The following is a 12,140-nucleotide window of genomic DNA, read 5'->3' as shown; positions in this document are numbered from 1 at the left end:
CAAATGAGAAGCAAACCATGCAGCCTGGTTAATTTTGGCAAAGGCTGTGTACATCATTTAAACGTGGTACTGAAACAGAAAGGCTGTCGTATGTTATCTCTGTGTATGTAGATAGGATATTTTTTTTTTAGCTCTAATGCAAGTGCTTTCATGCTGCAGTCAGCTGAACTCTGCAAATCGGACCGATCTGGTCATCGTGGCCGGCAGTCGCTGGAGAGCATACCCTCCTTGCTCCGCACTTGGGTTTGGTATAATTGGAACGACGTCGACTTTTTGACATGCCCATGTTATGTGATATAGTGTAGGTTTTTCATGGCGGCACGGACAATTGTGTTCGAAAAGTGTGAGGTGAATTTCACTTAGTGTGTTTAGGTTTGGATATGACCCCGTTTGTAGTTGTCTCCATGTGACAGCTTCTTCTTTGTTTAAGGATTTGTGCGGTGGTGGGTACCGCGTGCATTTTGCTGCCTTTGTAGTTGTTTAGTATGGCCGAGTATTCCTGAAGTACTGACAGGGATTCCTCAAGGTTGTTGACGTTGGATGCTCGATAGTTAGTATATCCTCGAGCTATCCTGTCCCCCTCTTAGTTTCCTGCCACTCTCTTGTGCCCCGGTACCCAGATGATCTTATGTTAGATCGGCTTGTGTGGTTCTGCATCTGTTTGTTGTGTATTCCAGTCTACAGAGCGGATTATGCAGAGCGCTTTGTGACCAACTTTTCCACAAAGATTGTTGCAGCAGGCTGCCTGTGAGTCACTAAGAATTGCCATCTCTGCGTCAAATTCTAGCGCGAATAATGAAGTGGTTTAACCGAGTGAAGTTTTTTACGGTGCGCGTTTAGCGTTGCAACACTCTTTTGACTCCTTTCTTGTCAATATACGCAGTAGTGCCATTACAACAAGACAAAGAACACCTAATACTAACAAAAACCACGTGCATGTTCAAGTACAGCTCACTTAACCTAAAGCTACGCTATGACCATAGACAACCTGGGCGAGAGGGCTATAGTTTCTAGGGGCCATAAGAGGGCACTGCGAACGCGATGGATAAACGGGCGGACGGACGGGTGAGAGGAAGAAACGTCTTTGAAACCGCGTGGTGGCAGTTGCCACCATACTCGGCTTTTGAAACGAAAAGCTTCACTACGCCAGCTTTTTGAGCTGTCAGCGGGGCCACAAGTTTGACCTTGAATGTAGCTCGAGGTTGGACAAGGAAATGACGCCTGTCTCACATATCTCGGTGGACACCCGAAACGCGTCGTAAGCAAAGGGAAATGAAAGTTGGTTTTAAGAAAAGGAATGACGCCTGCCTCACATTGTGCCATTTCCTTTTCCCCCCTCCAAAAAAAAGCAATTTCTTTTTCAATTTGGCTTTCTGAAATTATCCGCAGGGTCTGCGCGTCGTTTGGAACCGGATTTGGTTTCATATCTCCGCATACAACAAACAATAATACAGTTGTAAATAGCGAAGCTATATTAAATACATAATGTCTTGTGCAAGTGCCTTTAATGTTGTTTAGAAGAAAAGATGTTTAACAAATAAAAAATGCCTACTGTTGTGTGTGTGTCAGTATGGCTATCTATGGAAACCGCCAGTCGCTGGACCACAAACGTAGCCAGGGTACAGTGGTTCACTGTAGCCAGGGAGATGCAGCTACTCGCCGCGGTGGCTCAGTAGTTAGGGCGCTCGGCTACTGATCCGGAGTACCCGGGTTCGAACCCGACCGCGGCGGCCGCGTTCCGATGGAGGCGAAACGCAAAGGCGCCCGTGTGCTATGCGATGTCAGTGCACGTTAAAGATCCCCAGGTGGTCGACATCATTCCGGAGCCCTCCACTACGGCACCTCTTACTCCCTTTCTGCTCTTCTCAGTCCCTTATGTATCCCTTCCCTTACGACGCGGTTCAGGTGTCGCCGAGATGTGAGACAGATACTGCGCCATTTCCTTTCCACAACAAGCAATTTTCAATATTTCTTTTAGGTGCGCAGCTTTTCGCTTTCGGCCAGGGTTAACCAGAGCTAAATCACCAGCGATTTTTATAGCGAGTGCTACACTATCCACAGTATCACCATTTCGCCGTGCGCCTGGAAGACCAGTTGTGCGCATGCGCGAGGAGCTAAGTGACATCAGAGCACGCAGCTGGTGTGCCGCGCCTCGCAGCTGCGTGACCGCGGAGCAGACGCCGCTCGCCTCGTGCGAGGGGCTGAGTGACGTCAGAGCGGCTTCGCAAACATAAGCTCAACTCGTTCGACCCTGAGGTTGTGGCCTGGGAGCGAGCTGTCAGGAAAAGGAAGAACGATCGGTGCAACGCGAAGAGAGCAGCGGAAATGCCTGAGGAGCGAGAAGAGCGCTATAGTCAAGAGGCGATCAGGACGCGGAGCGGTTGCAGCGTCGCGCTTTGGCCCAGCTGGGTGAGCCGTCTTCCGAGGACGTGAAAGCCCGCATGACCGACCACGTGGTCAGACTGACAATGTTCCAGTGCGACGCGCGCGTCGACGCCTAACCATTGAGCCACCGCGATAGTAGTAGTAAGTGGTTTTATTAAAATAATAATAAAAAGGAAGGAAAGATTTTGGCTATCCCCGACATCTCCCATCGATGCTGAAGCACCTGAGCTGGGGCCGCGGAAATAAAGGGTAGCAGGCAGAATGGAGAAATGAAATGAAAAAGGTGAGGGGACAGGAAGAGAGGATAGGGGGAGAGTAATATACACAAACTATTTACGCAATACGAAATGTGTACAGGTTGTGCGCGTGATTAGTTTATGATGGAGCAAGCCACCGCGGCAGAACCTACTTTCATGACCTGCGCATGCGATGCCACCGTGCCCTCTGCGAGACATCTGTAATTTCTTTTTCTTAAAACCAATTTCCATTTCATTTTCCTTCCCTTACGGCCGCGGTTCGGGTGTAGGTCTCTACGGCAGGCGTCGCATGGGTCACACCTACCATTCCGCTTAACGTGCCAAAGTGCATTGGCGTTTTATAATAATAATTGGTTTTTGGGGAAAGAAAATGGCGCAGTATCTGTCTCATATATCGTTGGATAAGGGAGGGAGTGAAAGAAGAAACGAAGAAGGAGGTGCCGTAGTGGAGGGCTCCGGAATAATTTCGACCACCTGGGGTTCTTTAACGTGCACTGACATCGCACAGCACACGGGCCTTAGCGTTTTTTCCTCCATAAAAACACAGCCGCCGCGGTCGGGTTCGAACCCGGGAGCTCCGGATCAGTAGTCGAGCGCCCTAACCACTGAGCCACCGCGGCGGGTTTGGCGTTTTATGCAAATTTGGTTTTGGGGAAAAGGAAATGGCGCAGTATCTGTCTCGCATATCGGCGGACACCTGATCCGCACCGCTGCAGCTCTCGCTGCGTATATCCTGGCATAGCTGAGCTAAGACACTGCCATTTTTTTATTTATTTATTTAACGGCCAATAATTACGCCTCTCTGCTTTTGACCCACTATAATTATCGCCTCCTTGCTTTTGAGCCACCATTTTTCCAATCGTTTTTTGCTAACTTCTACCGCAGATTTTCTTAGTTATCTCTAAACCCTAGGAGCCGCCGCGGTGGCTCAGTGGTTATGGCACTCGGCTGCTGGCCCGAAAGACGCGGGTTCGATCCCAGCCGCGGCGGTCGAATTTCGATGGAGGCGAAATTCTAGTGGTCCGTGTACTGTACGATGTCAGTGCACATTAAAGAACCCCAGGTGGTCGAAATTTCCGGAGCCCTTCACTACGGCGTGTCTCATAGCCTGAGTCGCTTTGGGACGTTAAACCCCCATAAACCAATCTAAACCCTAGGGCCCCAGGAAGAGTGGCTGTGCCTGCCGAATGACGAGAAGCCATTTCCGTCCATCAGCGTTATTGTTACACCGTTAAAACAGATTATCACGTATTGCAAAATGCGAAGCTTGTTGACGAAGGGCACCGGACGCTGGAACCGTAGGTGGGTCGGAGATAAAGTCGAGAAAATAAACAATTCATTGATATTTAGGCTGATCGGAAGGCATGTCGCAGCGGATTTGAGGGCGGAGAAGCTGGCAATCTCGGCCGGTAGCGGGAAGCAGGATAAAGCATCGGCTTCCTGATGCCTAACTGCGGCCCGACCGGTAGATGACGCTATGTTATATTCTTGTAGACGGAGAGCCTATCGAGCCAGGCGGCCGGAAGGATCTTTTAACGAAGAAAGGCAACATACGGCATGGTGGTCAGTGGCGACTTCCACAGGACGGCCGTAGAGATAAGGTCGAAACTTTACAAGGGCCCAGACAATGGCCAAGAACTCTTTCCGTTACAGAGTAGTTGAATACGGCTTTCTTGAGGGCGCGGTTGGCGTAAGCAACTACATATTCCTCGAATCCAGACTTGCGCTGGACGAGCACAGCCGCAAGGCCAATGCCACTGGCGTCCGTGTGCACTTTGGTTGGGGCTTGCGGGCCTAAGTGGCGCAAGATGGGTGCTGCAGCAAAGAGACTGCGCAAGGTGTTGTATAGGCTTCGTCGCATGCAGGCGACCAACTCGGGAAATCCACTTTGCTGCCGAGAAGCTGAGATAAGGGACAACAATGGCGGCAAAGTGACGAATAAAACGTCGAAAATAGGAACAGAAGCCTAGGAAGCTGCGCAGTTCTTAGCGGGAACTAGCAGATCCTAGCGCAGTAGGTTTTGGAAACGCAGTCATAGCATGCAGTTTGGCGGTGTCGGGACAGACACCCTCCTTTGACACAACGTGACCTAAAATTGTCAGTTCACGAGCAGCAAATCGATAGTTTTTAAAGTTGAGCTGAAGGCCGGCGTCCGTAAGGCAGGTTAGCACGTTTCAGCCGGGCAGAAAGATCACGACGTCTTCCAGAAAACAGAGGCATGACTTCCACTTCAGGCCACGCAGAATGGTATCCATCATGCGCTCGAAAGTAGCCGGAGCATTACAGAGGCCAAAACGCATGACGTTAAATTCATACAGGTCATCAGGGGTCAGCGGTTTCAGGGCGATCTTCGGCTGCCATAGGGATTTGCCAGCACCGAGAGCGTAAATTGAGAGAAGAGTTCCGCTCTTTGAAGGCAGTCCAGAGCATCATCAATACGGGCGAGAGGGTAAACTTCCTTTCGCGTGTTCTTATTCAGGCGGCGGTAATCAACGCAGAAACGAATAGAGCCATCTTTCCTCTTCACGAGTACCACAGGTTAGGCCCATGGACTGTGTGAGGCCTGAATCACGCCGCTCTTAAGCATGGTGTCAAGCTGTTCTTGAATAACATGGCGCTCAGTGGCGGAGAAACGGTATGGGCGCTGACGAAGAGGGGCATGGCCACCGGTGCCGATGTGGTGGGCGACAGTCGACGTGCGTGCGGGTCAAAGCGGGTTGTTGTGCATCGAAGGAGGAACGAAACTGATGAAGCAGCGCGATAAGTTGAGGTGCAGGAATAGAGGCGTCGATGGAGCGGAGGTAAACGTCTGGAGGCCAAGTGTTGAGTGCAGGAATCACCGGCCTGGAAGCATCTACGTCGAGAGACGGCGAATCGCCATTCTCATCGCGATAGAGAATGAAGTAAATGATCTGGACGGTACCGAGGCACTCACCGCGACGCAAAGCGGAAGCATATATAAACGGACTGGTGACGAACAACGCGATGGTGTAAAAAGTACGCTGCTTTCACAAGCATGGTCAAAAGCGATAGGCACAAGAACAGAAGAGCACGCAGGCAGGTCAGTGTCGTCGGCAACGACGGCTTTGGCACAAGCAGCAGAAGGCCGGGGCATCGGTCGACGAGGAAAACAACTCGAGTTCAGCACGAGCACAATCGATGACCGCATTATGGCGCGACAGGATGTCCCAACCCAAGATGATTTCATGAGAACAGGTTGTCAAAGTTCCATTTCGTATAGAATCTCCTCAATAACGACGCGAGCCGTGCACGTCGCTAACGGCGCAATAGCCTGCGCGCTTGCGGGGCGCAGCGAGAGGCCAGAAAGTGGGGTTGTCACTTTTCGCAAGGAGCGGCAAAGGGTTCCGGCCGTGGCAGGAACAGCAGCACCGGTGTCGACAAGCGCCAGAACAGCAACACCCTCTACAGAAACTGCGATCGGATTTGCGGAAGATAAATGAGCCCTTTTACAGTTTGCTGCGGGCGCAGTTCTTTTTGCCTCAGGAACTGCGGCATCTAGGTTTCCTCTTACGAAAGATCCAGGCGCCGACGCATAGGAGAAAGGGAGCGGCGACGAGGAGAAGTATCTAATGGATACTTGATGTGCAGGTAATAAAATATTGCCACACTGCTGACACTCTGCCGGCGCCACCTGGTGGCCAAACCTTGTCTCCCAGCGCGTAGCCGAACGTCTTCTTTGTCTCGAATGAGCGCGGCTGTTCGGCAAGCCTCGCCCCAGTACTGTGCTTCCCGCTTCCTGCTACGTTTGTCGGTGACAATATAATACAGTGCAGCAATACAGTGTAGGAATTCGTAGTACAAACAAATAAAAATAGATGCTCCTTCTTATACAATGTTTTCTAATGCGATTTTGGAGTGCTGGTTATCAACAACTGTACACACTAAACAAATTCTCACCCTTAATGGTGCAAATCAGCTGTTCCCAGACGAACACCCTTTTGGGGGTTAAAAGGGTGCAAAGATCAGCACCCTTCAGGAAGGGTGCACTTCATGAAAGTTTAGAGACCGCGCATCAGTCCAAGGCTTTTGCTTCATGGGTGGATCAATGTGGAGCACCCTTGCAACATGCATTCGTAGGGGTGTTATGGAAAAATAGTACTCTTTAATGAGGGCGCACTATTACATCATTAAAGTATCATTAAGTGCACCCTTCCTGAAGGGTGCTGATCTCTGCACCCTTGTTTAGCACCGAACAATTGGAAAAGGGTGTTCGTCTGGGGACAGCTGATTTACACCCTAAAGGGTGAGGAATTGTTTAGTGTGTAGCGGTTGATGCGGGAAGGTGGCTCCCCTCAACAGCTGTGCGCAGAAGGAATGACTGAAACATGGCATTGGTTTTGCATATAGGAATTCCGACTTTGTTATTATCATCTAACCTTGATGAAATGTATTGGGGAGGGGAGATCAGTTCGTCGCGAAGGGAAGGATGATGAAATATCTCGTGAAAAAGTGAAAGTCTATGGGCTTTACGCCGAGACGCCAAAGATGGCAGGCAAATATTTAATTTCATTGTAGAAATGCTGCAAGTTAGGTAATGATTACAAAGAATAAAGCGAGCCGAAGTGTTTTCTACAATTTATAATGAGTGAGTTAGGTTTTGTTGAAAGGGATCCCAAACTGCTGCAGCATACTCGAGCTTTGCGCGGACCAGGGACTTATATAACCGTATATAGTTTTAAGGAAGTAGATGCCTTAGCGAAATTACATTTTAGATATCCCAGCAAGTGATTAGCATTATTAACTTTGTTTTATTAAGCTTTATCGAGTACCTGGAAGGCAAGAATCCATCACAATGACTATGCACACGTAGGGATGTCCTCTTACAGCTTCCATGGACGACGTTCTTGTCGATAAAAACTGCAGCTGACACAGCCGCCTACCTTGCCTTGACTCCGGGAAGAAATTTCACAACCCTCTCACGCACTGCAGGGCCTCTCCTATTCACTCGCATGCTACGCATGCGCTATTCAAGACGTATTACGGGGCACGTCTCACTCCTCACATTACTCGAAAACGTGCCGAGACTTTCAATGACGAGGGATGCAACCGACAAGGCTATATAGCAGTTCATTTCAAAGCCACCAACAATACCATTCCAGCTGGTCGGATCTGCACGGCCCCTTGTGCACTTCAACTTCCCTCAATAAGCAGGTCGTTGTATTCATTGGCTACATGACCAATTACTTTGAACGAAAAAATCTTCCAACGGGAAAATATCATCTCATAAACACGTGAGAAAAGCTACCGCGTTTGTGACAACGCCACCGTACCCTCTGTATAACTGAACTCCGTAGTTCGCTGTTCGCTTGCAACATGGGGTGTGCGCGCTGGGGTACCTGCAATGTGTGCAGGCGTTTATGGGGGTGAGATAAAGGCGGTTGCGATACTGCAGTGCCGACTATGACTTGGTTGTTTATGCTTCTCATGCTGGCATGTAGTAACAGCACGTGCTGGCCAGCTGCGTTGTGTTCCATCTTTCAGATGCGCCAGGGACGCGGGTGTTGAGCACGCAACATACGACGTGCACGGTAGAGGCCAGGAAAGAAGAAGAAAAAAAAACTTGATGGGACACTCCAGCTAAGGCTTAATGGTATGACGTGATAGCGTTAATTGCTCCCTTCAGCGGGGTCCTATTCGTGTATCACTTCGCCTAGGTTCTGCCTACACGCCTATATATGCGAAATTGCCCATTCTCTATATTTACATTCGTCGATCGCAAGGAGTCCTCACACCACTCCTGGCGCTGTGGTGCAGCGGTTGAGCGATGCGCCATGGCCCAGCATGCAGGTGGCTGTTTAAGATGTGATGCTCAAGTTGCTCTTCCTGAGCAACCTCTCGCGACCAATCACTCATTTAACTGCCACCTGTCACGGTGGAGCGGCGATGGCGTAGAGGTAGAACATCCGCCTCGCGTGCAAGAGGACCGGGGTTCAAATCCTGGTGCCGCGCAATTCTCCACCGGGTTTAAAAAAAAAAAATCCGCGTGTCGATGGAATTGCATAACCAGGCCTGGAGTGCGGCCTTATCTCGGTGACCAGAACCGACAACGCACTCTCTCACCAGAGCAGGATTTGGCCACCCTGGTGTAGTACTTGGCCACAACCTTCTATGATCAAACCAATTAACCCTCGGCCCTCAGTCCCCAGCGGCTGCAGAGCAACTGACCACGGCGGCGGTCAGACCTGTGACGCAGCGGAGGGTGCTAAGAATCTCTGGCTCCGGACAGGCCGCCATTGGAATCTGAACCTGGCAACGTTTAACGCTAGAACTTTAGCTAGTGAGGCTAGCCTAGCAGTGCTGTTCGAGGAACTAGCGGGAATTAAATGGGATGTGATAGGGCTTAGCGAAGTTAGGAGGACAGGTGAGGCGTATACAGTACTAAAGGACGGACACATACTGTGCTATCGCGGGTTAAAGGATAGACGAGAACTAGGTGTGGGTTTCCTCATTAATAAGGATATAGCTGGCAACGTAGAGGAGCTCTACAGTATTAACGAGAGGGTAGCAGCTATAGTAATTAGGCTGAATAGGAGGTACAAGCTGAAAGTGGTGCAGGCCTACGCACCCACATCCAGCCATGATGACCAGACCGTTGAAAGCTTCTATGAGGACGTAGAATCAGCAATGAATAGAGCAAAATCGCAGTACACTGTACTGATGGGCGACTTCAATGCGAAGGTGGGCAAGAAGCAGGCTGACGACGACGCTGTAGGTGACTATGGGATAGGCTCTAGAAATAGCAGGGGAGAGTTATAAGTCGAATTCGCGGATAGAAATAATTTACGGATCATGAATACCTTCTTCCGCAAACGAGAAAACAGGAAGTGGACCTGGAAGAGCCCCAATGGTGAGATTAAAAATGAAATAGACTTCATACTATGCGCTAAACCTGGCATCATTCAGGATGTGGCCGTCCTCGGAAGGGTGCGTTGCAGCGACCATAGAATGGTAAGGTCTAGAATTAGCCTAGACTTGAAGAGGGAACGGAAGAAGCTAGCGAAGAAGAAGACCATTAACGAGTTAGCCGTAAGAGGGAAAGCACAGGAGTTTAGGATAGCGCTGCAAAACAGATACTCGGCTTTAACTGAGGAAGATGATCTTGATGTTCATTCAATGCACGATAACCTGACATCAATAATTACGGAGTGCGCAGTAGAAGTAGGCGGCAGGACAGTTCGAAAAGATACCGGGAAGCTATCTCAGGTGACGAAAGATCTGATTAAGAAGCGCCAAAACATGAAGGCATCTAACACTACCGATAGAATAGAACTAACGGAGCTATCAAAGTTAATAAATAAGCGCAAGGTAGCCGACATAAGGAAGTTTAATATGGAGAGAATCGAGCATGCTCTAAAGAACGGAGGTAGCCTAAAAACAGTGAAGAGGAAACTAGGCATAGGTAAAAACCAGATGTATGCATTAAGAGACAAGCAGGGCAATGTCATTAGCAATATGGATAAGATAGTTAACGTAGCCGAAGAGTTCTACACAGACCTGTACAGTAGCCAATGTAATCAGAACGCTAATGAGAAAGACAGCAGTGCACAGCAATGCGTCATCCCGCCAGTAACGAAAGATGAAGTAAAGAAAGCCTTAGAAGCAATGAAAAGGGGAAAAGCAGCTGGGGAGGATCAGGTAACAGCAGATCTGTTGAAGGATGGAGGGGACATCGTGCTAGAAAAACTAGCCACCCTGTATACGCAATGCCTTATGACCTCGACTGTACCAGAAGCTTGGAAGAATGCAAACATTATCTTAATTCATAAGAAGGGAGACGCCAAGGACTTGAAAAATTACAGGCCGATCAGCTTACTATCCGTTGCCTACAAAGTATTTACTAAGGTAATCGCTAATAGAGTCAGGGCAACGTTAGACTTTAATCAACCAAATGATCAGGCAGGCCTTCGTAAAGGATATTCTACAATAGATCATATTCACACCATCAATCAGGTGATAGAGAAATGCGCAGAATATAACCAACCTCTATATATAGCTTTCATTGATTACGAGAAAGCATTCGACTCAGTGGAAACCTCAGCAGTCATACAGGCATTGCGTAATCAGGGGGTAGAAGAGCCTTATGTCAAAATACTGGAAGATATATATAGCAACTGCACAGCTACTATAGTCCTCCATAAAGTCAGCAATAAAATTCCAATAAGGAAGGGCGTCAGGCAAGGAGACACGATCTCGCCAATGCTGTTCACCGCATGTTTGCAGGAGGTATTTCGAGGCCTGAATTGGGAACAGTTGGGAATAAGAATAAATGGAGAATACCTAAATAATCTGAGATTTGCTGATGACATTGCCTTGCTGAGTCACTCAGGAGGTGAACTGCAAATCATGATCAACGAGTTAGACAGGCAGAGCAGATCGATGGGTCTAAAAATTAACATGCAGAAAACCAAGGTAATGTTCAACAGCCTAGCAAGGGAACAACAGTTCACAATTGGCAGCGAGAGCCTAGAAATTGTGCCGGAATACGTCTACTTAGGGCAGGTAGTGACAGCTGATCCGGATCATGAGAGGGAGATAACTAGAAGGATAAGAATGGGGTGGAGCGCATATGGCAAATTCTCGCAGATCATGAGTGGCAGTTTACCAATTTCCCTCAAGAGGAAAGTGTACAACAGCATAATCTTACCGGTACTCACCTACGGGGCAGAAACGTGGAGGCTAACGAAAAGAGTTCAGCTTAAGTTAAGGACAACGCAGCGAGCCATGGAAAGAAAAATGATAGGTGTAACGTTAAGAGATCGGAAGCGGGCAGAGTGGGTGAGGGAACAAACACGGGTTAATGACATCCTAGTCGAAATCAAGAGAAAGAAATGGGCTTGGGCAGGGCATGTAATGCGAAGGCAAGATAACCGCTGGTCTTTAAGGGTAACGGAGTGGGTTCCAAGAGAAAGTAAGCGTAGCAGGGGGTGGCAGAAGGTTAGATGGGCGGATGAGATTAAGAAGTTTGCAGGCAAAGGGTGGATGCAGCTGGCAAAGGATAGGGTTAATTGGAGAGACATGGGAGAGGCCTTTGCCCTGCAGTGGGTGTAGTAGGGCTGATGATGATGATGATGATGATGATGATGTCACGGTGGGCAGTGTGCTCACAATTGGGTGACGAGGTTGTGACGACGTCACAAGGTCACGTGACTAGGCGGAAGGAGGGCCACCTGCCTTTTCGCTTTCAACGCCGACGCCGGATTTCCTACAGAACGGAGCACGCGGCGATACCGTCAAGACCCCGAATTGCATGCAGCAGAATGGGAGGCCGTTAGGCACTAGCGTGAAGTCCCCTCAGTGCGTGTTGCCGAAGCCACAGCAAAGCGGAGGTGGAATGAAGACCCTGCGGCCCGTGCGTGCTGCCGAAACTTACAGGCAAGGCGGCGTCCGCGACTCATCACCGCACAGTGCGTGCATGCCGCAAACCGAAGCAAGGCGACACGGGAGTCCAGCAAAAGACAAAGGAGCCACGAAGGCGAT

This window comes from Amblyomma americanum, chromosome 3 (genome assembly GCF_052857255.1).
Source record: "Amblyomma americanum isolate KBUSLIRL-KWMA chromosome 3, ASM5285725v1, whole genome shotgun sequence".
In the NCBI taxonomy this organism is placed as follows: Eukaryota; Metazoa; Arthropoda; class Arachnida; order Ixodida; family Ixodidae; genus Amblyomma; species Amblyomma americanum.
The sequence above is the reverse complement of the archived record's forward strand: the minus strand, read 5'-3'. Positions refer to the sequence as shown.